Source organism: Myxocyprinus asiaticus, chromosome 36, assembly GCF_019703515.2.
Source record: "Myxocyprinus asiaticus isolate MX2 ecotype Aquarium Trade chromosome 36, UBuf_Myxa_2, whole genome shotgun sequence".
Lineage (NCBI taxonomy): Eukaryota > Metazoa > Chordata > Actinopteri > Cypriniformes > Catostomidae > Myxocyprinus > Myxocyprinus asiaticus.
In genome coordinates, this window is record NC_059379.1 from 4,071,720 (window position 1) to 4,098,736 (window position 27,017).

A 27,017-nucleotide genomic window follows, 5' to 3' on the forward strand; every position below is an offset into this window, starting at 1 on the left:
TTTAATTTTGGGTTATTTGGCTCTCCATCAGTGTCAGAAATTAACTTGTTTAAAAAGGGACATTATTTGCAACTTAATTTGATTTTAAGGGGCATTTTTGGTTTTATACCTTTTATGAGGACTTTTTTCTAACCATTTAAAACTAACTGTGTCTCATCCATTGACTTCAGTTTTATCAATTCATTATTATAAATTATTTTGTATTAATTAAGATTGACCATTTATTACAGCTTAACCTAAAAATTCAATCAACATCAACTCATATTTTATCCATGATATGTATAACTGGACTATAATAGAATATTAAGAACTATATCAGAATAATTAATTTCAAGGAATTATTATTATTATTGTTATTATTATTGTTTTATTTTTTTGCCCTACATTTAAAACTTCTTGGAATTTTTGTGCATTTTGGTAGCATTTTTGTCCTGAGCCCATATTAATTTCTGACCCTGCCCTCCATATTTGACATGTTTTCATGAGATTTACCCGATAATATCTGACTTTGTGCAATAATGAGTTTGTTACAACTTAAGCAGAGCTTACTGGCATTAGTACTTGGTGATACACTTACAATCATTAATAAACCCTTTTTAAGACATTTTAAAAGATGGAGAGCGCGAGAGACCTCTGATTCCACATGCAAATTGCAGACTGCACGAGAATTTAGTACGTCAGTATGCTACTAGCTCTCCAGGTTTACTAGAGTTAATGGAAACGTGCAGCACAATCAAATCAAGCGAATACCTGGAGCATGTAATAAACATGCAGGCGAGCTGCTGAAGAAGGCAATTATCTTGTGTTTCGATTGACTGCGTGCATTTGAATGCAGGACTGCTTCAATGAGCACTGCTGCAGTTCACATCACTGAATGTATTTCAGCAGAGGTCCCGATGAGCGCTTTATCAACACGATCAGATAAGAGTTTGTGCACGATCCCACCGAGGAAGTGTATTTCCAGGACAGAGGAAATGTGAACAAAACAAAAACACCAGGGAGGAAACATTATACACTTTTGAACTTAAAAATCAGGCCTTGGGCAGAGAATATAACAGAGAGCAGGCCACAAAATGTTGTGGATTACCCCATGTCCCTTTAGCTTTACAAATCATTTAAAATCTAGATCTCGTTGATTGCAGAATAGGTCACTGTTTACATTACATGAGGCTTAAATCTTTGCTTAGTCTGAAAAATCCTTGTCAGTGGTGCTTGTCAAGGCAACCAGACTATAAATATTGTTCATACAGAGGATTAAGAATTGAACAAACCTGTAACCCTAAGTATTAAACTCTAGCATGAAGTGTTTGTGCTACGGACATGAACAATATGTGAAATCACACAGCTTGTTGAGGAGAGGTATGCTATTACATTTCTATGTGATTTGACTTAGGATTTTTACGCAGCAGTAGATAAAACTGTAGGAAAAATCCCATAGACTTACATTGAAGGATGAAACCAAGCCATATTAACCTTGTGCAACCCCACGTCCACCTGTGTGGACGTTGTATTTTGGCTTTGCTAAATGCAACGCATAATTTAAATTCATTTAAACTGACTGAATACTGTTTACAGCGCTCAAAACTGTCATTTAAGTGTTAAACTTCTGGCGCAGCACATCACATGACACAACAGCATGGCACTGATGTCCGTGAAGCGCTTGTACGAGTACAGCGCCAACAAAAGTGCCTCTGGAAAGAAACCTCTTTACATTTTTTTCATTGAAACTTGTTTGGTTGTAGAGTAGCATCTCTAGTTTCGTTTGACAAGCCCCTTTAAAAAAATCAGTACATTTCTACCGGTTTATCATGTCTACTGGTATATCGAGAATAATTGTTTTATATTGTTATATTATTGAGATTAAATGTATTCATCAAAAAGCTGAAAAAAAAAAAAAAAAATGCTTTCAGAGGCTTTATATGGAGTTAGGATGAAAATAATGTGCATTTTGAACTGTTCTGAGACCAGTGCAGACAGACAGCTCACTGGAGGTAAAGTCATTCACTAAACAGGGAGCAAGGGCCAAGTGCATTCACTCCTAAAATCCTGTCATAAGTTCAGTTTCAGGCTGCAGATGATGTTTGGATCACTCAGCATGTTTGGCAGACATGGGACAATGATAATCAGTACATAGATTCAGAATTTTATAATGCAACATTTTATTTTAACATAATCAGCTTTAATGTCTATAACATCTCAAAATCATGAATAATCAACACTCCTAGAAACATAAGAAACAATTTGATGAACAAAGTCAGACTTTCTATAGCTTGGTATAATTTAAAATTTCACAACTTAGTCCCGCTGTACACACGTTTACATACATTTTTAGGAAAACTATTTGTTCTTATTTTTTTTTTTTCCTTTGCTAGTTTTTTAGGTCCTACTAGGTACAAATCATAAAGGGAAATGGAGAATGCACACAGCAGTCAAGCTCGGTTCTCATGAGTTTAAGAGGCCAGAATATCAAAGAGACTTGGCGGATGGGCTTTTTTTTGAACCACCTAGCAACTGCATAGCAACTGCATAGCAACGTGCTAAAAACACGTATTTTTTGGGGGCCAAAAACAAGTGCAAAAGAAAGAAATAGAAGGCCATGGTCATGCAGTGTTATGGACTGACTCTGTGCAACTATCTGACCAGAGATTACCGCTGTACAGTCGCAGGCCTCAGATCAGAAGAGGCGATAGAGAGGTATGAGATTAGAGAGAGAGAGAGAGAGAGAGAGAAAGAGAGAGATTGGTAATGAGACACAAACAAGCTGATGTGGCTTGGAGGGTTGTGTTAGGGCGTGTTTTGTTGATGTGTGCGATAGGCTTGTGTGTGCACAAACTTCTACATGTGTCTTAGAGTACACCCTTACTCCTACACTTAAAGGAATAGTTCACCCAAAAAATAGAATTCTGTCATTATTTACACACCCTCATGTCCTTCCAAACCTGTATACTGTTAATTTTTCAATGGAAGATAAAAGGGCTACATTTCAAGTCTTCTGAAGCCATCCTTTGTGTGAGAAACAGATGCACATTTAACACAAAAATTAAAGTTATTCATTCGTCGTCCTTTTTTCAATGAAAGTGAATGGTGACTGTTGCTGTCATTCTGCCTAACATCTCCTTTTGTGTTCCATGAAAGTCATACGGGTTTGGATCAACTTGAGGGTGAGGAAATGATGACAGAATTTTCAATTTTGGGTGAACTATACCTTTAAGTCGTTAATCACTGATAGTTAACTTTGCCAGAGCTCATTTAACTCGAGTTTAAAGGAATAGTTCACCCAAAAATTTAAATTCTCTCATTTACTCACTCTTATGCCATCCCAGATGTGTATGACTTTTTTTCATCTGCTGAACTCAAATGAAGATTTTTATAAGAATATCTCAGCTCTTTTGTTCCATACAATGCATGTGAATGGGTGCAAATTTATTAAGCTCTAAAAATCACATAAGTCAGCATAAAAGTAATCCATATGACTCTAGTGGTTAAATCCATATCTTCAGAAGTGATATGATAGGTGTGAGTGAGAAATAGATAGATCTTTAAGTCCTTTTTACAATAAATTCTCCTTTCTGCTCACTCAATCTCCACTTTCACATTCTTCTTCTTATGTTTTTGGTGATTCACATTCTTCATGCATATCGCCCCCTACTGGGCAGAGAGAAGAATTTCTAGCAACAAAGGACTTAAATATTGATTTAAATATTGGGTTTCTCACCCACACCTATCATATCACTTCTTAAGATTGGTATTTAACCACTAGAGTCTTATGGATTACTTTTATACTGCCTTTATGTGCTTTTTGGAGCGTAAAAAAATTTGGTACCCATTCACTTGCATTGTATGGACTTACAGAGCTGAAATATTCTTCTAAAAATCTTCATTTGTGTTCTGCAGATGAAAGTTTTACACATCTGGTATGGCATGAGGGTAAGTAAATGATGAGAGAATTTTCATTTTTGGGTGAACTATTCCTTTAAGAACATGCACTGAGGGGGCGTTTATGAACTCCTTCACTTTATAGACTCTGATCGGAGTTGTTGGCTTTTTATTCTGGGGATCTTCAAGGCTGTGTTGTCTGTTGTTTTTGGGGGTTGGATTTTCTCTTCTCCTCCTTGCTCTCTCCTGGCAGATAACACATCCAGCTGCAACTGGAAAGACAGGAAACAAAGCTGTGCTTGTTATTTTCAGCTGTCTCATCTCTGCACCTCTAGATTAGCATTCACACTGAAGATGTGTCATTTTTTTTGGTGTGACAACTTAAATTCTATGGTGTAAGTGTATATAAATAGCAGACAATTAGTTTGAGGTTACTCTCTCAAAATGTAAGCTTACCAAAAAAACTTAAAATCTGACATTGTGTCTTTCCAAACCTGTTTGTTTTCTTCTGAAAAACGCAGAGAAGCCAAGGCTTTCTGCAAAGAAGCTAATTTCAACAGAGAAAGAAGTAAATCGTACCAGTAGAATGTTAATTTTAGGGTGAACTACCCTAGTTTTTATGACTTTATATTAATTAACAGACTACATTGGATAGATGCCCATTGAAATTACCCAGTGAAGGCAAAAAAGGTGTTTAAAAATGGCAAAAAAAAAAAAAAAAAAAAATGAATACTGCCCTTCAGAATCTACATAAGCAGATATTTACATAAAGTATAGTATGCATATAGTAGTGTGTTGCCTTCTTGAGCATCAATGAATGTTTGCATCTTGGTTCAAAACAGCATGTAAGAACATTTTTCTAGCTCGCTCACAGGAAGTGATGTCACAAGTCTGTCTTCCTTCTGTTTTTGAGCTTGGAGGATTCTGAGTCAGCTTTAAACAATGACTTTGTGAACAGACTGGGGACTAGAAGGGGAAGTTCCTCTGGCCTGCTGATCTGAGCTAAGGTTTTCACACTCTTCTGATATGTTTAGAGTTTTGGGTTATAGGGAAAGAGACTACTGTCTACATAGGTAGCTACCTTTTAAGGGGCCGTTCACACAGGATGCATCCTAGCATTAAAAAGACATACAGTCAGAAAGTATTCAGACCCCTTCATTTTTTTCACATTGTGTGATGTTGTAGCCGTATGCTAAAATGCTTTATATATTATTTTTTTTCACACCAGTCTACACTTCATACCCCATAATGACAAAGCAAAAACCAGATTTCTGAAAACTTTGCATATTTATAAAAAAATAAAAAAAATAAAATAAAAATAAAAAACTGAAATGTCACACTGACATAAGTATTCAGACCCTTAACTCAGTACTTAGTTGAAGCACCTTTGGCAGCGATTATGGCCGTAATTCTTTTTGGGTATCATGCGACAAGCTTTGCACACCTGGATTTGGGGATTTTCTGCCATTTTTCTCTGCAGATCATCTCAAGCTCTGGCAGGTTGTATGGGGACCATCGGTGGACAGCCGGTTTCAGGTCTCTCCAGAGATGTTCAATTGGGTTCAAGTCTGGACTCTGGCTGGGCCACTCAAGGACATTCACAGAGTTGTCCCTAAGCATTGTCTTAGCTGTGTGCTTAGGGTCATTGTCCTGTTGGAAGGTGAACCTTCGGCCCAGTCTGAGGTCCTGAGCACTCTGGACCAGGTTTTCATTAAGGACATCTCTGTATTTTGCTGTGTTCAGCTTTCCTTCAACTCTAACCAGTCCCCCATTCCCTGCTGCTGAAAAACACTCCACAGCATGATGCTACCACCACCATGCTTCACCATTGGGATGGCGTTGCACAGGTGATGAGCAGTGCCTGGTCTCCTCCAGACATGATGCTTGGAATTGAGGCCAAACAGTTAAATATTCATTTCATCAGACCAGAGAATCTTGTTTCTCACAGTCTGAGAGTCCTTTAGGTGCTTTTGTGTGTCTTGCACTGAGGAGAGGATTCTGTCTTGCTTTCTGCCATAAAGCCCAGATCGGCGGAGTGTTGCAGTGATGGTTGTCCTTCTGCAAGTTTCTCCCATCTCCACAAATGATCTCTGGAGCTCAACCAGAGTGACAATCGGGTTCTTGGCCACCTCTCTTACCAAGGCCCTTCTCCCCCAATCGCTCAGTCTGGCTGGGCAGCCAGCTCTAGGAAGAGTCCTGATTGTTCCAAACTTCTTCCATTTAAGAATTATGGAGGTCACTGTGCTCTTGGGAACCTTTAATGCAGCCAGAATTTATTTGTAGCCTTCCCCAGATCTGACATAATCCTGTCTCTGAGCTCTGCAGGCAGTTCCTTTGACCTCATGGCTTGGTTTTTGCTCTGATATGCATTTTCAGCTGTGAGACCTTATATAGACAGGTGTGTGCCTTTCCAAATCACATCCAATCAATTGAATTTGCCACAGGTGGACTCCAATCAAAGTGTAGAAACATCTCAAAGATGATCCAGAGAAATGGGATGCACCTGAGCTATATTTCAAGTGTCATAGTAAAGGGTCTGAATATTTATGTGAATGTTAGATTTCAGTTTTTTTCTTTTGAATAAATTTGCAAAGTTATCAAAATCTGGTTTTTGCTTTGTCATTGTGGGCAATGGAGTGTAGATTGGTTTAGGAATTGAGAGGAGGACTGCTGTTGTAAAAACTGGTATTGATTCACTACACCCAAGGGAAGTTTTAATTTGTGGTTTGTTTTGTGTTGTTTGTGTAGTGTAGTGTTGCGTTGCGTTGTGTTGCATTGTTTTATAGAATTTACTACTGTTATGCCACTAAAGCACACTAATTTGAAATAGGAATTGAGAAAAGGACAGACAGCTGTTGTAAAACTGACTTTGATTCACTGCACCCAAGGGGTCAAGGTTTGATTTGTTTTGTTTTGTCTTGTTTTTCTTTATTAAATTTACTATTCTGTCATGCCAATAAAGCACACTAATTTGAAATAGGAATTGAGAAGAGGACAGGCAGCTGTTGAAAAACTGACATTGATTTGCAGCACCCAAGGGGTCAAGGTTTGGTTGGTTAGATTGTATCGTATTTTATTTTATTTATTTTATCAGTAAAGTACACTAAATTGAAAAAGGAATTGAGAGGAGGGTAGGCAGTTCCAGGAAACGGTCGCTCTAATGAAAATATTAATTCACATTGCCTGGGGTTGTTTTCTCAGAGTCTCTATCTCTCTGTCTCTTCCACAAACACAATTTAAACAGCACTTTATTTTATTTTCCAACTTTAGCACCTGTGCTCTGCTCAACACTGGCTGCACTGCCTGTTTTTGTACAGCCTGGTATCCATTGCTTAGCAAATATCTCGACAAGTTGTAGATTACCAGTAAATATCATTCATCAAAATAAAATCACAGTTTCTCAAACCAACTTGTTCTCTTCAGGTGTGAAAAAAGGTGAAAGAGAAAAACCCCTTCGCTTACCACATCACAGCTCGTAGTTTGTAGGTTGTCAAAACAAACAGAAGGAAATTAAATGGATGATGTGGTGTGTGGAAGGAAGGGAGAAAACCAGAGGTGCAGTCTTAGTATTTTTTGTGTTTTTACTTTTCTGTGGTCTCTGAGAAACATAAAGTATAAGACATAAAGTGAACTATGTTTTATCCAATAAATGAATTTTATTTTTCAAAATAAAAATCGACCATTAGAAGTGAAGTGCCTGCCGATACAATCACTGTTAATACTAGCCATGATTTGTGTGCCAGTAGATGAAAATAATAAGTAATACTTACATTTTCTATAATTTAATGGAGCGTGCATCCAAATCCTGAGAATCACATTTTATAAAAGGTGAGTGTTATTGTCATAGAAATATACCTGACATTCAACAAGTACGCAGTCAATGCACAAAAGAAGTCCATATTTCTATTCTTCGAATTCATTGCATACAGCCTATTTACACTACCAGCTTCTTATGAATGTGCTGTCTTTGTTTACATCGCTGTTGCTTGACAGGGAATGGACTATATAATAGGACACAGATGGTGCTATAACCAGAGAAGAACCTTAGAATTAAATTACACTTGACACAGCCCATTAGCGATTTGCATGCACAATTTCACCAAGCCCACTTGACCCTAGACTTAGCGCATGCTTGCACGAAAATACAAAAAATGAATGGCCATGCCAACTGACTATGCACTTAAGAATTAAATCATATCACTGCGCTTAGCATTTGTGCTCTTAATAGGGCCAACAAAGGTCTTTTAAATGCAAAAAAAATCTAATTTAAACCTAGAAACAGAACATTTTAATTAATGAAAATTAATTAATTAAGAAATGTTTTGATGCTAAATAAAAAAATTCAGAGCTCTGAACTTGATTCAGCAACCACAACAGAAACAGCGCAATCCATCGGCTCGGCTCTAATAGAATATCTGGACAACAAAAGGAAACAAGAGTGGAACAACACGGTCTCTGAAATCGACATGAAGCACTCCAGTAGAAGAGCCTGGCAAACCATCAACCGACTGACTGGCCAAAGCCATAAACCACAAATCCAAAACCCGGTCAAAGCCAAAGACGTCGCAAAGGTGCTTGTTGACAATGGCAAACCAACCCACATAGACAAGCAGTTTGCCAGGAAAGTTAAACAAGAGATTCACGACAGCTGGCGAGCCTGCTTAACAGATGATAACAGTCACAGCAGCTTCACCTATCCTGAACTGATTGCAGCGATTTTCACCCTCAAAGTAGGGAAAGTTCCAGGACCTGACCACCTACATCCTGAACAGCTTACCCACCTCTCTTCACCTGCCTTAGAATGGCTACTAGCATTTTTCAACAACTGCCTATTACTAAACAAAATGCCTAAGATCTGGAGAGCAGCAAAAGTCATCGCTATTCTTAAACCAAACAAACCACTTGATGACTCAAAAAGCTACCGGCCAATCAGCCTCCTCGGCATCAGCTTCAAGCTTACGGAAAGGCTAACATACAATAGAATAAGCTCTATCGTAGACCCACAGCTCCCAAATGAACAAGCAGGTTTCAGGCCAAATAGATCAACAACCGACCAGGTCTGTTATATGGTCAATGATATCGAACAATGCTTCCAAGAAAAAAAGAAAGTGGGTGCTGTTTTTGTGGACTTAACAGCAGCTTATGACACGGTCTGGCATAAAGGACTCATACTCAAACTGCTTCGTATCATCCCAAACAAGAAATTTGTCCTCTTCATCCAAGAACTAATCTGTAACAGATCATTTACCTTAACACTGGGCAACGATACCTCCAGGAAATTCTACCTTAAGAAAGGCTCGGTGCTGGCGCCAATGCTGTTTAACATCTACACAGCTGACCTGCCATGTACAACTGCCAAAAAGTACATATATGCTGACGACATCACTATTATGCATTGCTCTACAGATGTCAAAGCAATAGAAACTACATTATCGATTGACCTGGACAAGCTGAACTGCTACTTCAAAGATTGGAGGTTAAAACTTAGCATCACCAAGACAGTGAGCAGCATTTTCCACCTCGCCAATCGCCTTGCTAACATAACAATCAACGTCAAGTGCGAAGACAAAACTATCCCATTTGAGAAAAGCCAGAAATATCTAGGAGTTGTCCTTGACTGTTCGCTGACCTTCAAACAACATCTTGAACAAACAGCAGCAAAAATCCAAGCAAGGAACAACCTCCTGCGAAGACTAGCTGGCATTAGCTGTGGTGCAAATTTCACCGCATTATGCACCTCTGTGCTTTCTCTAGTCTTCTCAGTAGCTGAGTACTGCTCTCCTGCCTGGCACAACAGCAGCCACATGAAGAAAGTAGACACAGCCCTGAACAACAGCATGCGCATTATCACCAGGTGCATTAGATCTATGCCCACTGAGCGTAGACACAAGTATCTAACAAACCCACTGGAAATGACATACCCAGACAAGCCTGGGTAAAGCTGAACCAACTAAGAACTGGACATGGCCATTTACGGGCCACCCTACACATGTGGGGTCTCACTGATGACCCAATCTGCGAATGCGGCGACGGCAAGGAGCAGACGGCCGACCACATTCTATATTCCTGCTCCTGTTTCAGGTGCTTCGGCAACTTCACCGATTTGGATGATGCCATTTCCATTTGTAACAAATAAATTGATGTTTTTCTTTTTCAATTCTGTATTTGCAGCAAAGAATCAAAGCCATTGTGTCACTTACAATACCATAGAGGTTACTATTCAGCCACTCGATGAAATGCCACCTTTCACATTGCTATTTTTGTTTGTCACCTTTCATATTGGTACGGCAGGATTACTTTGGCACATTGAGTTCTGAAGTTATGAAAATTTATGACAAAGACCTTTGTTTTCCTTGCTAAGCTTCTGATATAAAAATTTTCCACTGAGCTAAAAGTTCTTAGAAGACACATGAAGGTCAATAATATTTTGTTAAATTGACCATTTGTATCTCTTTAATTAGATTTGCTTACGTTTATTGTCCCAGATTAAAATAAATGCAAGACTCTCACTATTTTTCTTACACTATCTGTAATTTAAACTATTGGTCGACCGATATGGTTTTTTTAATGGCTGATGCCAATGGCGATATCCAGAGAGCAGGGTGGCCGATAGGCCGATACGATGCCGATATATCACATAATTTAATATAGTAAATAAACATAAAATTGCTAAAAACAAAACAAAACAAAAAAACTCTTATTTAGCGCTATATTTACTAAATTTCACAGAATAAAAAATAAAATAAAAAAAAATATAAATGGTTGATAGCAGTTTCTTCTGATTTCTATTTAGTCATCACATTTTAGTCATTTATTTGCACATGAAGAAATTGTTAATATATTAGGAAGAAGGAAATAACAGTACACAAAGTAGTCCAGTAACCATGGATGGCATGTCCACGTTAGCAATCACATTTCCTCAAAAAATACAGAATCAAACCAACTGCACATACAGTGCATAGTGAGTAAGACATTTACTCATAGCACTCAAGCACTTTTAATTTGAAGTTGCGCTCATGCACAATCTTCTGAAAATTTAAACAGCCTGGATCGCCTGTTTGGATTGTCATGGACTGACCATCTTGATTTGTAAATCAGAGGAACTTTTGATCCTGAAGTTTTGATTCTGGCTGATAGAATACATGCTTCAGTGGAAGATATTAGATGAGCGCTCAATGGGAAGAAAACGCTGGATTTTCGTGAGGTTCATGAATCTGTTTAAATGAGATATCTGCATATTTTCAGACGTTATATAATAGAAGTTTTATTGATATTTGCCTTTTATCATTAGAAAAGTTTCAGGGAACTGTTGAGAAGAAGCTGAGAATATATGCTTCAGAGAAAGATTTATGAGCGTTCCACAGGATGCTGATCTGCTCAAGTTTTGTGAGGTTGGTTTATTACATCTGTTTAAACGAGATATGCACATATTTGTAGACGGTATATGACATTAGTTTTATTGACATTTGTCTTTTTATCATTAAACAAGACAGTTAATTGTTACAGGGGACTGTTGAGGAGAGAGAGGGAGAATGAAACAGGCAAGCACTTCAACATAATGAGCTCAAACGTGTCTGCTGCGGCTCTGATATGCGGACTGTTTAAATGTGTTGCACACCGGTCTATTATTGTAGTAACACGATACACGTAATGACAAAATTTACCGTGACTGGTCATTTACATGTCTCTGTCACTTCACATGCAAGCAGGCAATTTTCGGCGCCCTCAAGAAACAAATCGGCCAAACAGGAAAATATATCGGCCGATGCTGATGATTAAAAAAAGTCAGAATATCGGCCGATTTATCAACCTTGTCGATATATCGCTCGACCAGTAATTGAAACCATGAGTTATTTGGTAAATCCTAAAAAATCAGTTTTTACTTGCAAAAGCCAGTTTTTATTCACATTTGGTGCTTTGCGAGTCTTTATTTTGGAGTAAACATACTTTGGTATGTTTATTGTGAAGGAGAGTGGGAATGTGTGTGTTTGTGTTTACCTTTGCAAAATGAATCACAGGTGACAGGTGTGTGTGTGTGTGTGTGTGTGTGTGTGTGTGTGTCTCACCATTTGCCAAGGATATCTATTTTTAGCTTCACCTAAAATACAATACTGTGCTCGGCAGAAGGCAGACTGCAGAGTGCAGGTGATTAATGAGCATGCTGCCTTTTTACCTCGGTACACACACACTGCAGCAAAGCCAAGAGACGCAACGCTGACTATTCAAATGGAGATCTGAAACCACTAACTGTATGAACACAATGCAAACATAAATTTCTGTAATCATATACTCACCCTTATGTCATTTCAAATGGGTTGGGAGAGCCATGAGGGTGAGTAAATAATGACATGCTTCATTTTTTGATGAACTGTTTATTTAATCAGACACCATCCTGGATTTTGAAACAGATGTAGGATGTTCTCTCAAAGAGAATCAGCCTTTACTGGCACTCTGACTCAGAGCTTGGACCATACCCAGAGTCCAAAACCCCTACGCGGTCCCCGCTAGCCCAGGTGCAGTAGACACAATGCAGGCCTTTCTTCCAGTGGGGCTGTTTATGTGCAGAACGACCAGCATCTGAGAGGAAGAGAGGAGGAAAGAGCAGAGGAAGAGACGGATCGCTGGTAAACCAGGGACAGGAATTGAACTGAAGTGTTCAGGGCTCGCTGCAACTGTTGAGTGGATTGCAGTATCGACCAGCTATATATGAATTGTCATAAGGTTTTAAAGCAGTAGTCAACAGGGCCACAATATGCTGTAATGAGCCCAATCTCCTGAAAATGATGTGACTGTGGCGACATTTTTGCAATATGATATTGTTTTTACACATGTTGCGGCAGTTCCAAGGTGACATGTCCACTGAGTCAGGGGTGGACTGGCTATGGGGAGAACCAGGACCTTTCCGGGTGGGCCGGCTGTGAAACGGGGCCGAACGGGCCGTGATAAGCTGAAACGGACCACCGCATTATGCTGAACGGGCTGCGACAGGCTGAAGAGGACCACAAAACCGAAGCCGAAGGCCACGATATGCAGAAAAGGACAGTAGTTGATTATGTAATGCAAATGTTAAAATGTGTCACCTCATAAGTCATGCGCTATTAAAAGAGTTCAGATGTCATAAGGTAGCATTGTGTGAGGAATAGGGCGAAATGTACTGTAAGTCTTTATGAACTGATAATCTGTCATTTTTTCACGACTTGTGTGAAAGTGAATAAAAGTAATTGTTGTTAGCATTTTTCCCCCGACCCCCCTTAAATGGATATTTCACCCAGAAATGAAAATTCTCTCATCATTTACTCACCCTCATGCCATCCCAGAGGTGTACGACTTTCTTTCTTCAGCAGAACACAAATTAAGTTTTTTAAAAGAATATCTCAGCTCTGTAGGTCCATACAATGCAAGTGAATGGTGATCAGACCTTTGTAGCTCCGAAAATCACATAACAGTAATCCATATGACTCTAGTGATTAAATCCATATATTCAGAAGTGATATAATAGGTGTGGGTGAGAAACAGGTCAATATTTAAGTCCTTTTTTACTCTAAATCTCCACTTTAACTTTTAGAGATGAAAGTGAAACTAAACAAGCACCACATGTGACTTTCAGATGTAAAAGTGGAGATTTAGAGTATAAAAAGGATGTACATTTTTATCTGTTTCTCACCCACACCTATTATATTGCTTCTGAAGATATGAATTTAATCACTAGAGTCATATGGATTACTGTTATGTTTTCTTTATGTGCTTTTTGGAGCTACAAAGGTCTGATCACCATTCACTTGCATTGTATGAACCTACAGAGCTGAGATATTCTTCTAAAAATCTTTGTTTGTGTTCTGCTGAAGAAATAAAGTCATGCACATCTGGGATGGCATGAGGGTCCCTTTACTTTCTGATCCTAGTCCACATTAATACATGTTCATTTGAAAATACATTCATTTTAATACGTTTACACCCCTCATCCACACTAGAACTGCGTTTTCCTCTAAAAACCTGTTTCCTTTGGAAAACTGACAGTAGGAAATGAAAACGGATTTGTACGAATGCTGCCTTCATCTCTGTTTAAGTATAAAGTTCCAGTTGGACTTTTATGAATATTCTGTTCGATCAAGGAATGTCTTCCATGTTTAGATATCAGTATCAGTATCAGATCAGTGTTGTCTCTTTACCACCCGTCTCTCATTAATACTCCTGGTGGCCACCACAAAATCCCGGCTTTGTCTGCTGCTGTTTGCCATCTATGATACATGATCAGAACAAAGGTGTATCATCAACACACAGCGGTCCAGAGATGTATTTTTATAACCTAATATATTTTACTGGCAGGAAACAGATGCCCACTCAGGGAGGAAAACACACACCAGGGAAAGAATACACGCTGAAGTGGAAAGAAAAAAGGGAACGGCCCTGCAGTTAGGGCTGGATGATATATTGTATATTCATGTTATATTGCTGGAAATATAAAAAAATAAAGGGATGGTTCACCCAAAATAAAAATAAAAAATTATGTCATGATATACTCACGTTCATGTTATTCCAAACCCATATGACATTCTTTCTTGAAACACAAAAGATGTTAGACAAAATGTTAGCCTCAGTCACCATTCACTTTCAAGGCATCTTTTGATGGTGAATGGTGACTGAGACATGTTGCCTTATGTGTTCCACAGAAGAAGGTCATACAGGTTTTGAACAACATGAATATCACATTTATTTGCCTGTTAATTGTGTCATTAGATTAGTTTCGCGATCGATCACTTCTTGTCTTACGATTTGCGATTATGAGCAGTCAAAGATGTTTTTATAGCATCTCTGATTTAAACTTAAGAAGCAAAAAACAAGTTTGATTAATTTGCATGAACTGATTCAGTGATTCGTTGCACCATCACTACGAATCAAAATGCTCATGTATTAAAATGTTTTATTAAAAATATATTTAGTTGATAATTTCTATTCATAACTTTGTATTGTTATATTAGTGCAAATATATATTTTTTCCTTGTGCTCATTTAATGAAACAATGTGTAAAAAAAAAATCCTTAAATATCCTAGATTTGACTTCTAGCATTAAACATTTTATTTATTTATTTATTTATTTATTCTGCTGTTTGGTTGAAATTGTTTTCTCTGATTGCCATTTTTAGAGCAAATACATACTAAATGTTGAGCTGTATGTTGAATATCGTCACAATGCTGAAAAATATTGAGATTTTATTTAGTTATTCAACCAACCCTACCAGGAGTAAAGTAAAGAGAGAGCAAGAGAGAGTGTTAATGTTTTTTGGTCTGCATTAATTCTTATCTTGATTTGGCTGTCAGCACTTTTGTTTGCCATGTTTATTCTGCATCGTTTGGTTTCTTTGATAATCAGATATGCATTTTTTTTAAAGTGGAATTTCAGGCTATTAATGATTCAAATATTGCCCTCATTTGTGTATCAGTTAAAAATCAGCGCACTGAATTCAGGCTGTCATTAGCTTCTTCAGGGCAGGAAGTGACTGTTGTTAATATTTTGAGCGCTTCCAACAGGGAACTGATCTGCCTCAATGTTGGCAGCTTCCTGCCTGCTGCGCTGGGTATTAAAGATAAACTTCACCAGTTTGAATTGCTACAGTTGCCCCTTAGGGAACACACCTCCCATACAGGAAAGGCATTTACAGTAATGCACAATGGATGTCTATGGGGCAAAGCATTCTGGAGGGTTACAAGCAGAAAAGAGTGACTTTTATATTTGTTAAAGTGCTTATATTAATTTAAATATTTTGTCTAATTTCATAACTGTGTGTATTTTAATGTCAGTGCTTGCCCCATAGACTTCTATTGTAAGTGTGTCGTTAACAAATAACCATAATTAGACAAATAATGCCTATTTTTTATTTTTTTTACCAAGTTTAGGTTCAAATTTTAATTTATGCATAAAATAAAGTGTATCTTGAATCTTGTAACAGGTTACCATTTCTCAGTTTTTCCCCCCATACAGAAATCTGATTTTTGAGAATACATGTAAAACTCATATGTATAATATGTACCGGTATATTCATGTATGGCTTTCACTGAAATAAAAAAAAAAATAAAAAAAAGTCAGATACTTGTATATATACAGTATGCAACATATATTTAAAAATGCTACAAAAATGGTTGTTTTCATATATGTTTTTCCAAATATACACATATATGACACATATTTCTATGAACATTACACATGTTCTCTCCATGTTTGCACTTTGTAACAAACAAACGGTGGAATTGGGAATATGTACATCAGAGTCAGAAAGTTTTTTTTTTAGGGGCATTCTTTACCTTTAAGAGGGCATATATATATATATATATATATATATATATATATATATATACAGTATATTTTTGTTAAAAAAAAAAAAAAAAAAAAATATATATATATATATATATATATATATATATATATATATATATATACATTTTTTTTAAACAAAAATATACTGTTTCATCCTTGATTTAAGCGATTCATTAACAAATTTGCTTCTGAATAATTTAATTGAGAGTGTATTACCTCTTACCCATAAAATTTAAGTAAATTCAACTCAACTTTTATATGATAAAATGTATAAATAAGCCTAGAATAAATTATTAAGAACTATGTCAGACAACAAATATGAAACTTCATAATGGTTAAAATGTTTGCCCCCATGCAGTATATACAATTTTTAATATATATATATATATATATATATATATATATATATATATATATATATATATATATATATATATATATATATATATATATATATATATATATATATATATATATATACGTATATGCCCACATACTGTATATAAACTATATCAAAATGTTATCACTCGATGACCATGCGCTACACGGATGGGTTTAGCCGTGTCCACCCCCCCAACCGCTTAAGCCCCGGTAAGCCCGTCCGTTAATATGGCCCTGAGCGCAACAACTCCATTAATTTGAGGTTCTAAAAACTGTATGTATAATTATAGAAGAACTGAAAAAAAAAAAAAAAAAGAAATGGTCTACAACAGTATTGTAAACACATTATTTGTTTGCTTTGCTAATTTAGGGAGGAAACAGCTTGTCATAGCTGTTCAAAGAGCTTAACTTATATTGGATATAGAACAATCTTTGGTAAACACTGATTTAAATGGGTGAGTCATGTAAGGCATGGCAACTATTGCTAAATTCATCCTGAATCACTGTTAAACGCAGTACATGACCAAAGTTTCATTCAAAGAGGCTTTGTTGAGTGTTTACAAGGCTGTTCTGCTGTAATCCTGGTAAATTCTATTCCCGGTTTGGCCAGATACACGGCATGCTAATGGAGGTTTTAAATATAAACCCATATCCAGTGCTACTGTCAGAGCCAGTGCTGCTAATTAGCAGGGTTGCCCAGGGACACACATGACACATTTACAGCTCATGGCTCCAGATACGGAGGCAGTTTTGGTTTGTTTGGGTACTTAGTAGCACGTAATAGACTGTGAATTCTGCAACAGTAGGTTGAATGTTTTGATGCTGAAATCGGTATTGGCTTACCAAAATTTAAAACCACTGCCTCCAGTGGCTGAAGTTAGATGTGTTGAAGTGGTCACTTTACCCACGATTTCATGCCTGTTGGACATGAAAAAATCTTGGTAACCTACATGGTAACCCCCATTAGTCTTGAAGCTAGACTAGCTGGTCACCATAGCAACAGCTTGCAATGCACAAGCATTGGGATTCAGTACCCTCGCAGCATTTCCCAGGTAGATAAATTGTCCTTTGTCACCCCTGTCTGTTCCTCCTCCTCTTCTTCCTCTATATCAAGCCTTTCCTTTCCCTCTCTTCGTCCACTCCCTCCTCCCACTCTGTTCGATCTCTTGCGATCATTTAAATTCACGTATGCTGTGGCGTCCCCTCGAGGGATTGCTGGGATTATATTACACATAGAAGCCATCTCTGCATTCAGGCCTCAGGCTGCGGGCGTTCCAATGTGTGGGGTTGCTGAGAGCTTTTTAAATGTTAAAAACGCCATCTGAATGTGATGTACTAGCAGGGGGTGAATTTGAATTAAATCTTTACTGGACTGTAAATGTGTTAAAAGCTGTTAAGGACTGGCAAAGAGCACAATACAAATGAAGCATGACGTGGGATGTCCTGTTTGTTTTAAGTGTCTATTTGAAATGGCAGTGTTTAACAGGACTAGTTTTGCTGGTTATTCTGTCATTAGTGGTGTTTGATAAGGCAACAGTCACAATTACTATTGCTCATACTCAATTGGCTGTTTCTTCAGCTGTGCAATTTCATGTCCCAGGGGTTGACTTTATTCAAATGCAGAGATTTCTACTTTTTTCTTTTTGTTATATGATGGTCTTGTTAAAACTGAATTGGAAACTTTTTTACCAGGGCTATATCATTTTTTTTTTTTTTTTACTTTTTCAAATGGCTTCTATGTATAGATTTTGTTTTAGCCTTGTCCCTGACCCAGACTTTCTATATTAAACTGTGAGATTCCATTATAAAAATACAAATTATTGCATCTTTAAAACATCTTAACTATGGGGAATGTCAGGTCTCAGGGCCGTATAAGGCCCGTGAGACTATTTTACCTGGCCCGCAAGGCCATTCGAGAAATAATTGGAAAAGCAAAAACTATGGCCTTGATTCCATTTAACTGTAAATAATAATAATAATAATAATAATAATAATAATAATAATAATAATAAATACATTAAATAATTATTGGAAGTAATTGAAAATGAAAACAATGCAAAATATTGTAAAATAATATATTTTATCAAATGAAGTGATACAAAACAATAAGTCAGCATGATGATTCATTTTACTGATTGTTCTTTATCATTTCATTTCTAAATTATTTTTAATTCTCACATTTTATTCATATTTTTATTTCTTGTTATAAATGATTTTAAAATGGACTTTTATGTAAATTTTATTTTATTTATTATATTTTATGTAAAGCACTTTGAATTACCATTGTATATAAATAAACTTGCCTTGCCTATACTAGAAAGACTTTTTTTTTTTTTCTTGGTGCTTGAGCACCAAATAAATAAATAAAAAAATAAATAATAATCTTTGAACAAAAATGACATACATTTCCAGTGATGCATGTACATACACTGTTGTACGTTGTTAGTAAAATTAAACTTTACTTTCTTGAATTTCAAGAAATTGAAGAAACACAAAGTACTAAACTGGGACATGCTGTAATTTGTCCCACACTGTTTTGCTATGTGCACCCTTGCTAGTGAATTCATGTTCACAATATGATGATGTCTTTTGTATCACTCTACAACCTCTTTCTTCTCACATAACTGAATAATACATCCCACCAGAAATTACAACCTGTAGGGTTAAATAATCCCTTAATTACCCCAACAAACATCTAACCTAAGTCTCTCTCTCTCTCTCTCTCTCTCTCTCTCTCTCTCTCTCTCTCTCTCTCTGTTCAATTCAAATTAGCTTTATTTGCATGACCGTATACACAATGTTGCCAAAGCATTAAGTAATAAACATATTACAAACATAAAAAAATTAATAATAAAAATAAAAAAAAAACATTTACAATGTATATACAATAAATAAATAATAATGATAATAAAATAAAATACAAACAAATGACAAAGTAAAATACAGAGGGCAATGAGTACAAATTAACTCTCATTCTCTCTCTCTCTCTCTCTCTCTCTCTCTCTCTCTCTCTCTCTCTCGCTCTCTAGGTATCAAAATTTATCTGTTGAGATCCTGGTATCCCGTGACATCTGTTCATTCTCTAGTAGACAGATAGATAGACAGACAGACAGACAGAGTGGAGCAATGTGACGGTTGGATCTTTCCTTCCTTCTGGATTTTGGCCATGATGGACCTCAAAATTGAAAACTGAATCGTCTCTGCACAAGGTAGGTACCATGCTGGAAAAAAACATTTAGGAAAGGGTTGTAAAAGTATGCTTGGACCACTGTTTTCTAAGTTATGTCTGTGAAATAATACTTATTACATTTGGACTAGTTAATAGACATTTTCCATCTTTTTTTTTTCAGTGTTCTGTACTGTTCTCTTACTGTTTGTGTAAGTGTGTAATTTGTGTGCCACTACTATCACCAAAAAAGTCAAGTCATTTTTATTGTATAGCGCTTTTCACAACATTGTTTAGAAGCAACTGTACAGGAAATTATACTATAACAGCAAATAAAGCTGTAATGCTATAATTGTAGACTGTGCCTTGATAAGTAAATAATATTTATATTTAGACCCCCAGTGAGAAAGCCAAAGGGACCGTGGAAAGAAACAAAAAAACTTGGTTAATGGAAAAAAATAACCTTGGGAGAATTAAGGCTCACTTTGGGGACAAGTTCCCCTCTGGTTAAACAGCATGAATATAATGTATATATATCAGTTATTTATGTGTAGAACAAATCATGGTTTAAATTAGTAATCTAAGTAAATGTTAGGGGTCAGTGTTTAAACAAAATGATTTTGTATGAACTGTAGGATGAGTGCCAAAATCTTTGAAGTCCATCCTGTATTTCTTTGGATGTGCATACAGATGCAGTGTCCTTTGTTATTTGGCTGATGAAGGCTTTACTTGGCAGTTAATTCATTTTCTATGTATTACATTTTAAGTGAATGTAGTCCATCCTTTGACCAAGACGATACAGGCATCTGTCAGTCCGGCTGGAAGCTTATGGCAGGTAATTTTGGTAAAGTCCATCCTGAGTCCAAGGTTCAGACAGTGGCACGTGAAGTATCCCATGTCTTGAAGTTGGCATCAGTTCATCCGCTGTGAAGTCCATCGTAGTAAACTGAAATGACTGAAGTGATATCGTCATCACTCAGTGACACGTAGCAGTGGGAGTCAGACATCGAGCAGGACCAGAGCTGGATCTGGCAGGCTCTGGTAACCTCAGGATATATATCCCGAGGTGGAGACAGGGAAACAAATCGAATAATATTGGCGGAGATGCCATTCACTTTAAAGCAGAGTTACAGAAGTGTTTTCGGTTCCGGCAGACCTACTAACTAAAGCAGTATAACTATGAGTTGAGGGATAAGTTAGGTGTATGCATGGCTGAATAGATGAGTCTTTAGTCTAGACTTAAACTGAGAGAGTGTGTCTGAGTCCCGAACAGTGCTAGGAAGACTATTCCATAAACAGAATTGCAGGAACAACCAGTTTTCAAACATATTTCCCAGAACACTCCCTCCGTCTGACATTCTATACAACATATTGCAACATATGTTGTAATTTTATGTAGTATATGTTATTGTATATTTTATTTTTATAAAATCTTTTTAGAATAAAATAAATTTTAAAAATAAAGTATACTTTATTTGTTTTACATATTAAAGCATTTTTGTAATGTTGTAATTTTATGTAGTATATTTTAGTAATTGTATTTTTATAAAATATTTTACAACAAAATAGAAAAAATGTAATTAAATATTTTATTTCCATTTTTTTACATAATATAAAATGTAATATGTATTGCAATAAAATATAAATTTTATTATTAATATTATTATTAAAAACTTCTCTAAAATTATATATATATAAAGAGAAGAATTCTATTAATAAGTTTAATAAGTATATTTTTGTTACATCAAATGTTTCACAGGAAACAAAATATTTTTTAAACATTTCTATTGAATCTTTTTGTGTATTTATCTTATATGTGTCACGAGCACACTGGGCTCTCCCTCACTGTCAGTCACCTGCTCTCACTCGCCTGAGTGTTAATCACACACACCTGCAGCTCATTACCATCTCGTTTGTATGTGCACTTAAACCCCACACTCACACTCAGTCAGTGCCTGGCTTTGTTGTAAGGTTCCTTGGGCTTCCCTCTCGCCCAACCGCAGTAGATAAACTGCTTCCCCGTTTATATCTTTGTCAGCGTCCTGTTCTGAAGAATTAAGATAATTAACTAGGAGAATTCTGTGATTACGGCATATCTACTCACTTGTGTTTTGGATGTACACAACAAGTGACACTAAGGATATGGCGCTTCCACTCACCTGGACTAATCTCATCTGTTTATCCACGATCTGCTCCAGACGCGCAAGATAAGTGACTTTAAGAAATCCGAGTTTACAGCATATCTACTTACCTGTTTGAACTTACATGTTATATTACGAACCACTCTGAATACTCAGGAAACGTGACTTTGAAAACCTTGAAAATACTTTGTGTTTCGATGTAGTAACCTGCTCCTCTGTTTACATACGTGACTCATCTGTGATCTTGTTTTACGCTGAAGTTACCAGCTTGGGCCAATGTTGTTCTGGAATTTACCTCTCATGGATTTGTGCCTTCTGCCTTGGTTCGCGGTTTGATCAAAGACTGTTTCCAGGGGGCCTGGGTAGCTCAGTGGTAAAAGACGCTTCCTACCACCCCTGGAGTTCGCGAGTTCGAATCCCAGGGCGTGCTGAGTGACTCCAGCCAGGTCTCCTAAGCAACCAAATTGGCCTGGTTGCTAGGGAGGGTAGAGTCACATGGGGTAACCTCCTCGTGGTCGCTATGATGTGGTTTGTTCTCGGTGGGGCACGTGGTGAGTTGAGCGTGGATGCCGCGGTGGATGGCGTGAAGCCTCCACACGCGCTATGTCTCCGTGGCAACGCGCTCAACAAGCCACGTGATAAGATGCGCGGGTTGACGATCTCAGACACGGAGGCAACTGAGATTCGTCCTCCGCCACCTGGATTGAGGCGAATCACTACTAAGTCCACGAGGACTTAAAAGCACATTGGGAACTGGGCATTCCAAATTGGGAGAAAAAGGGGAAAAAAATCAAAATAAAGACTTAGTTTCCAAAGACTGTATATCATACCTGAATACTTGCCTTGTTTGCTCACCTGCTTTTTCAGTGTTCTGCATAATAAACTCCCACACCTTGGTTCATCACAAGCTCCTGTGTTGCCGTGTCATTACAATATGTACAGTATGTGTATATACACACACTTAATGCACAGAGAATTGTTTTAATGCACAGATACATAATGTGCAGAATGTTTTTGTTTTTTTTAAAATTTATTTATTTTTTCACAAGGAGGATTTTTCTTTTGGACAGAATTCATTCTCATGCGCACACATAATGTGCAGAAAATGTTTTTGATGCACAGGGATAATTTTTTATTTTATTTTTTGACTCAGGCCAACAAGCTTCTAGCCGTTGCCAAGCAACGCCATAGTCACCAGCCAGAACACCAAAGGAACTTTATAGCTATAAGGCCCAGCCATTTTTTTTTTCTCTCTAAAAGGAAGTATCTAAACATATTCTTAATACTATACACACATACCAGAATAAACAGAATACAATACACAGAATGATCAGCTACAAAAGATATTAATTTAATTTGTAATTTCTGTTAAAATATCTAAGAGTAAGTTATTGGATGCAGAATAGGAATTTTTGGCTTCTAGAAGGTAAGGAGACTAGCAGGTGAGGATTTAAAAGTTGAGAAATTACAGCTGGAATATATTACAATCATATAGTAAAACTTAATAATAATATTTAAAATATAATTATTATTATTACAAATTACAATAATATTTAAGTTGACTGGGTTCCAAAAAATAGCTGTGTAAATGAAAAGTGGACTTTAGAAAAGGATCTGAAGATATAACGTGAAAACAAGATAACTGGCTTTTTCCAGATGCTTTTCGCTGCAATTACTGTCATTTTTGCTGCTGCATTATCCAGTAGACTAGTTAGCATTAAAGTGTTTCTTAATATGCTACATTTGTTTTCCTCTCTATTTTATAATGAAATAATGTGCAGTTAGAGGTTTGTGTTTCTTTACACATAAAAGAGTGCTCCCAATCAGTTCCACACAGCGAGATATACATATTCAAAACTGATTAAAAAAACAACAACACTGGTATCAGATCGGTATCGGCCAATTCCACGAGTTCAGGTATCGGAATCTGTATTAGGAGAGACAGTGGTACTGGTGCATCCCTAATACAGACATGCAAACTCTCTAAAAGAGGCTGTAATTTATGTTTTTAGAATGCAATTTCATTCAGAGCATCCAAGTGTAGAAAGTCTGGCCTGTCAGATTTATTTTCCTTTAATGTTTCATATATTTGTTGTTTGTTCATCATATGGAGTGCCATTGTAAAAAGCTGCATGTTAAATACTCTCCAAACTCTCTGATCCTTTCTGCATTTGCATGAATATTTAAATACTTTTTCTTCCTCTTGTTTTCTTTTGTTCCTGTTATTGCTGCTTCGCTGGCACAGCAGCTCTTATTATTTGTGTTGCTACCAAATGCTTCACAGAGAGCTGAATACACAGAGATATTTCAGGGTTGTGTTTAAACATGTCTGTGGATAGAGGTGTCATTCACTAACAAATATGAATCGTTGCATATATACGCACAGACATACAAACTAGCGGTTGGTTCGTAACTGGTCTCAGATCAAGCAGTCAAGCTCTTAAATAAGGTGAAGCTTATTCCAGGGTCACTTAGGCCATGCCCACACTATTCCATGTATGTTTGAAAACTCGCTTTCTTAATGTCATCTGTTTCTGGTTGTGGTTATCGAGGGCATTTTCGAAAGTCTCTGTTTTCAGTGCCGGATACCAGAGTTGCCGAGTTGTGATGTTGTCTCCATTCAGCCCCTATTTCTCACTTATTCACATTCATAAACACACAAACATGCTCATTAGAAGTCCTTTTTGTGTCTCAGTCTGCCCGTTCCAAATGTCAAGCGGAAGGCTATGAAGAGCTGGACATCTATCAGTCTGGAGATGGTGTTCTGATTGTCCTTTCTCTCTCTCAATCCTAGTCATTAATCACACTGTGACATTTGCAAGAGCTTTGCCTCTCTCTGCTTTCACAGCACGATGCCGCCTTCTCATACACATATAGGGGAGACCGGGGCTAGTTGTCCCAGAGTTTTTACTGTATTTGAGTAACTATACGGTTGGCCAACATGGAATCTGTGCCAGCAGAACTAGAGAAACCGTTCATAAAGCTCTGCAGATTTCCAAAGAATCTTACATGATGTGCTTGTGTGACTGTGGCAACAGTTTTAAAATATATATATATATATTCAATGACTCCTTACGCATGTCGTGACAGTTCCTTGGTGAAGTGTCCACTGTGTGGCACATAAAGTGAGTTAAATTGTCTCTTAAACAGATGTTGTTGAATTTTTTTTATTTATTTATTTATTTTTTGTATCTTTTTTTTTTTTTTTTTTTTACGTTTCTTTAACTCTCAAATGGTGTTTGCGTCATTTTTGACCCATTTAGATTTTTCTGAGTGGGCCAAGGTTTGGTTACTTTTCCTACATTTTCCATCTGAACACAAACACACACACAAATTGGACCCTTGAATTTAGGCCGCGTGACATAAAAAAGTAACACTTGAGTCAGGTTGCTAAATATATGCATAATAAATGCTTAAAAAAACAAAAAAAAAACAAAGTCTTCAATAATGTCTAAACATATCCAAATGCATAACTTGTGATAATGTCTAGAAATCCTCTTCTCTACAACCAGGCACCAAAGAGTGGATCTCTGCAGTCATTTAGTGGTTAAACTTAATATTACATGCTATTTTCCTTTTTTTCCCCCATCAGAGGGCCGCAATCTGTCCCCAATGCATGACACATTTGATCATTTCTTCATTTATGAACTTAAAGAATGGATTAAGTAAAGGTAACATACAATTTTAAATGGTATTTATATGAATGAATGGTATAATTTAGTAATTTAGAGGTAAATAAGGTCTAACTACCATTAATGTACAATTATAGTGCCTTTAGTGAAATTAGTGATATTACACACACACACACACACATACCTGTGTGTATATATATATATATATATATATATATATATATAATAAATATATATAAGCAATATCACACAAGCAAGAGTGCGATATGACCCTACATCAGCATTGCTGTGATTCAGCCGCAGGCCGAGTGCTGTAGGTAATCACAGCAGTGCCGATTTAGGGCCATATAGCATGATTGTGAGTGTGATATTGCTTATATACAACAGTTCAATGAACAAGTACATTTTAAAAAATTAGGAAAAACTGAGTACGGTCATAAAAACACATTTGTGCATGGAACTACTTTCTTACGTGACGGATCAGAATCTGCCATTGCTGGTTCAAACCAAATGATGCGTTCAAGCCTTCGTTAGTAATTTAAAAATGTCACTTTAGAAATAGTATCACGGCTTGTGCTATTTCTAAAAAGTTATTGGATAAACAAGGATGTGTGTGTGTGTGCGTGAGAGAGAGAGAGAGAGAGAGAGAGAGAGAGAGAGAGAGAGAGAGAGAGAGAGAGAGAGAGAGAGAGAGAGAGACGGAGTGTGTGCGATCACCCGTATTTCTCCCTATTTCACGGTAGCCGGTGCACAAATGTCTTTCACTATAGAAACCACAATGTCCACCGCCATTTTAAACAGCACGTCCTCTCCAATGTGGAAACTCTGGTAAGAGGTAAGGGCCTTGAGTTCTGTAATTAATCAGTCAGATGTGTCTCTCAGCTGTGATGAGCCGTAATGATGAAGTTGTTCGTTTAAAGCTGTTTAAAGCTATTTCCTAGCTTTAGTAGTGTAGTAGCGATCACAGAGCACTGTTGTATGTAAACACTGGCTGATGCGGATTCACTTCACGTCACCAACTGGCTCATATTACACACAAAAATGATCTTTTGCCACCACCTGCTGGCTAACATATGTAATGTAAAATAAAAGACAAACAGTAGCTCTTAGCACATCTGCACTGCTCTTACACTTTAGTTTAGAATGGCACGAACACAAGTGGAGTGATACACACAGTGAAGCGTCCGAGTGCTGATGGTGTCAGACCATCAGTGCTGATGGAACGTCTCTCGTCCAATCAGATTCGAGGACCGGAACTAACTGATATATATATATATATATTACTTAAAATATAAACATTAATGTTCAGGTCATTTTTGACTCACACAAGTGTGACTCCCAAACTAAAAACTCACACAGGCTAGGGTAGATCTTAACTGAATATAAATGTGTTTTCAAAACAAGGATATTTTTTGTATTATTGTCAGGTCAGGGAAAGTTGTCACATGTGCTTTGTATCTTGTCATATTTTCTTTTCTTTTATTTTTATAGTTCTTTAATTACAAAGT

At 36.9% G+C, this 27,017-nt stretch overlaps 1 protein-coding gene across 1 annotated transcript in view; it reads left to right on the forward strand.

Moving 5' to 3' along the window:
- LOC127427341 (receptor-type tyrosine-protein phosphatase epsilon-like) overlaps nt 1–27,017 on the forward strand; it is a 101,816-nt gene that overhangs the window by 28,247 nt on the left and 46,552 nt on the right. The window contains exon 2 of the mRNA XM_051674899.1: nt 19,600–19,779. The gene's annotated coding sequence lies outside the window, so the exon portion shown is untranslated. The remainder of the gene's footprint in view (nt 1–19,599; nt 19,780–27,017) is intronic.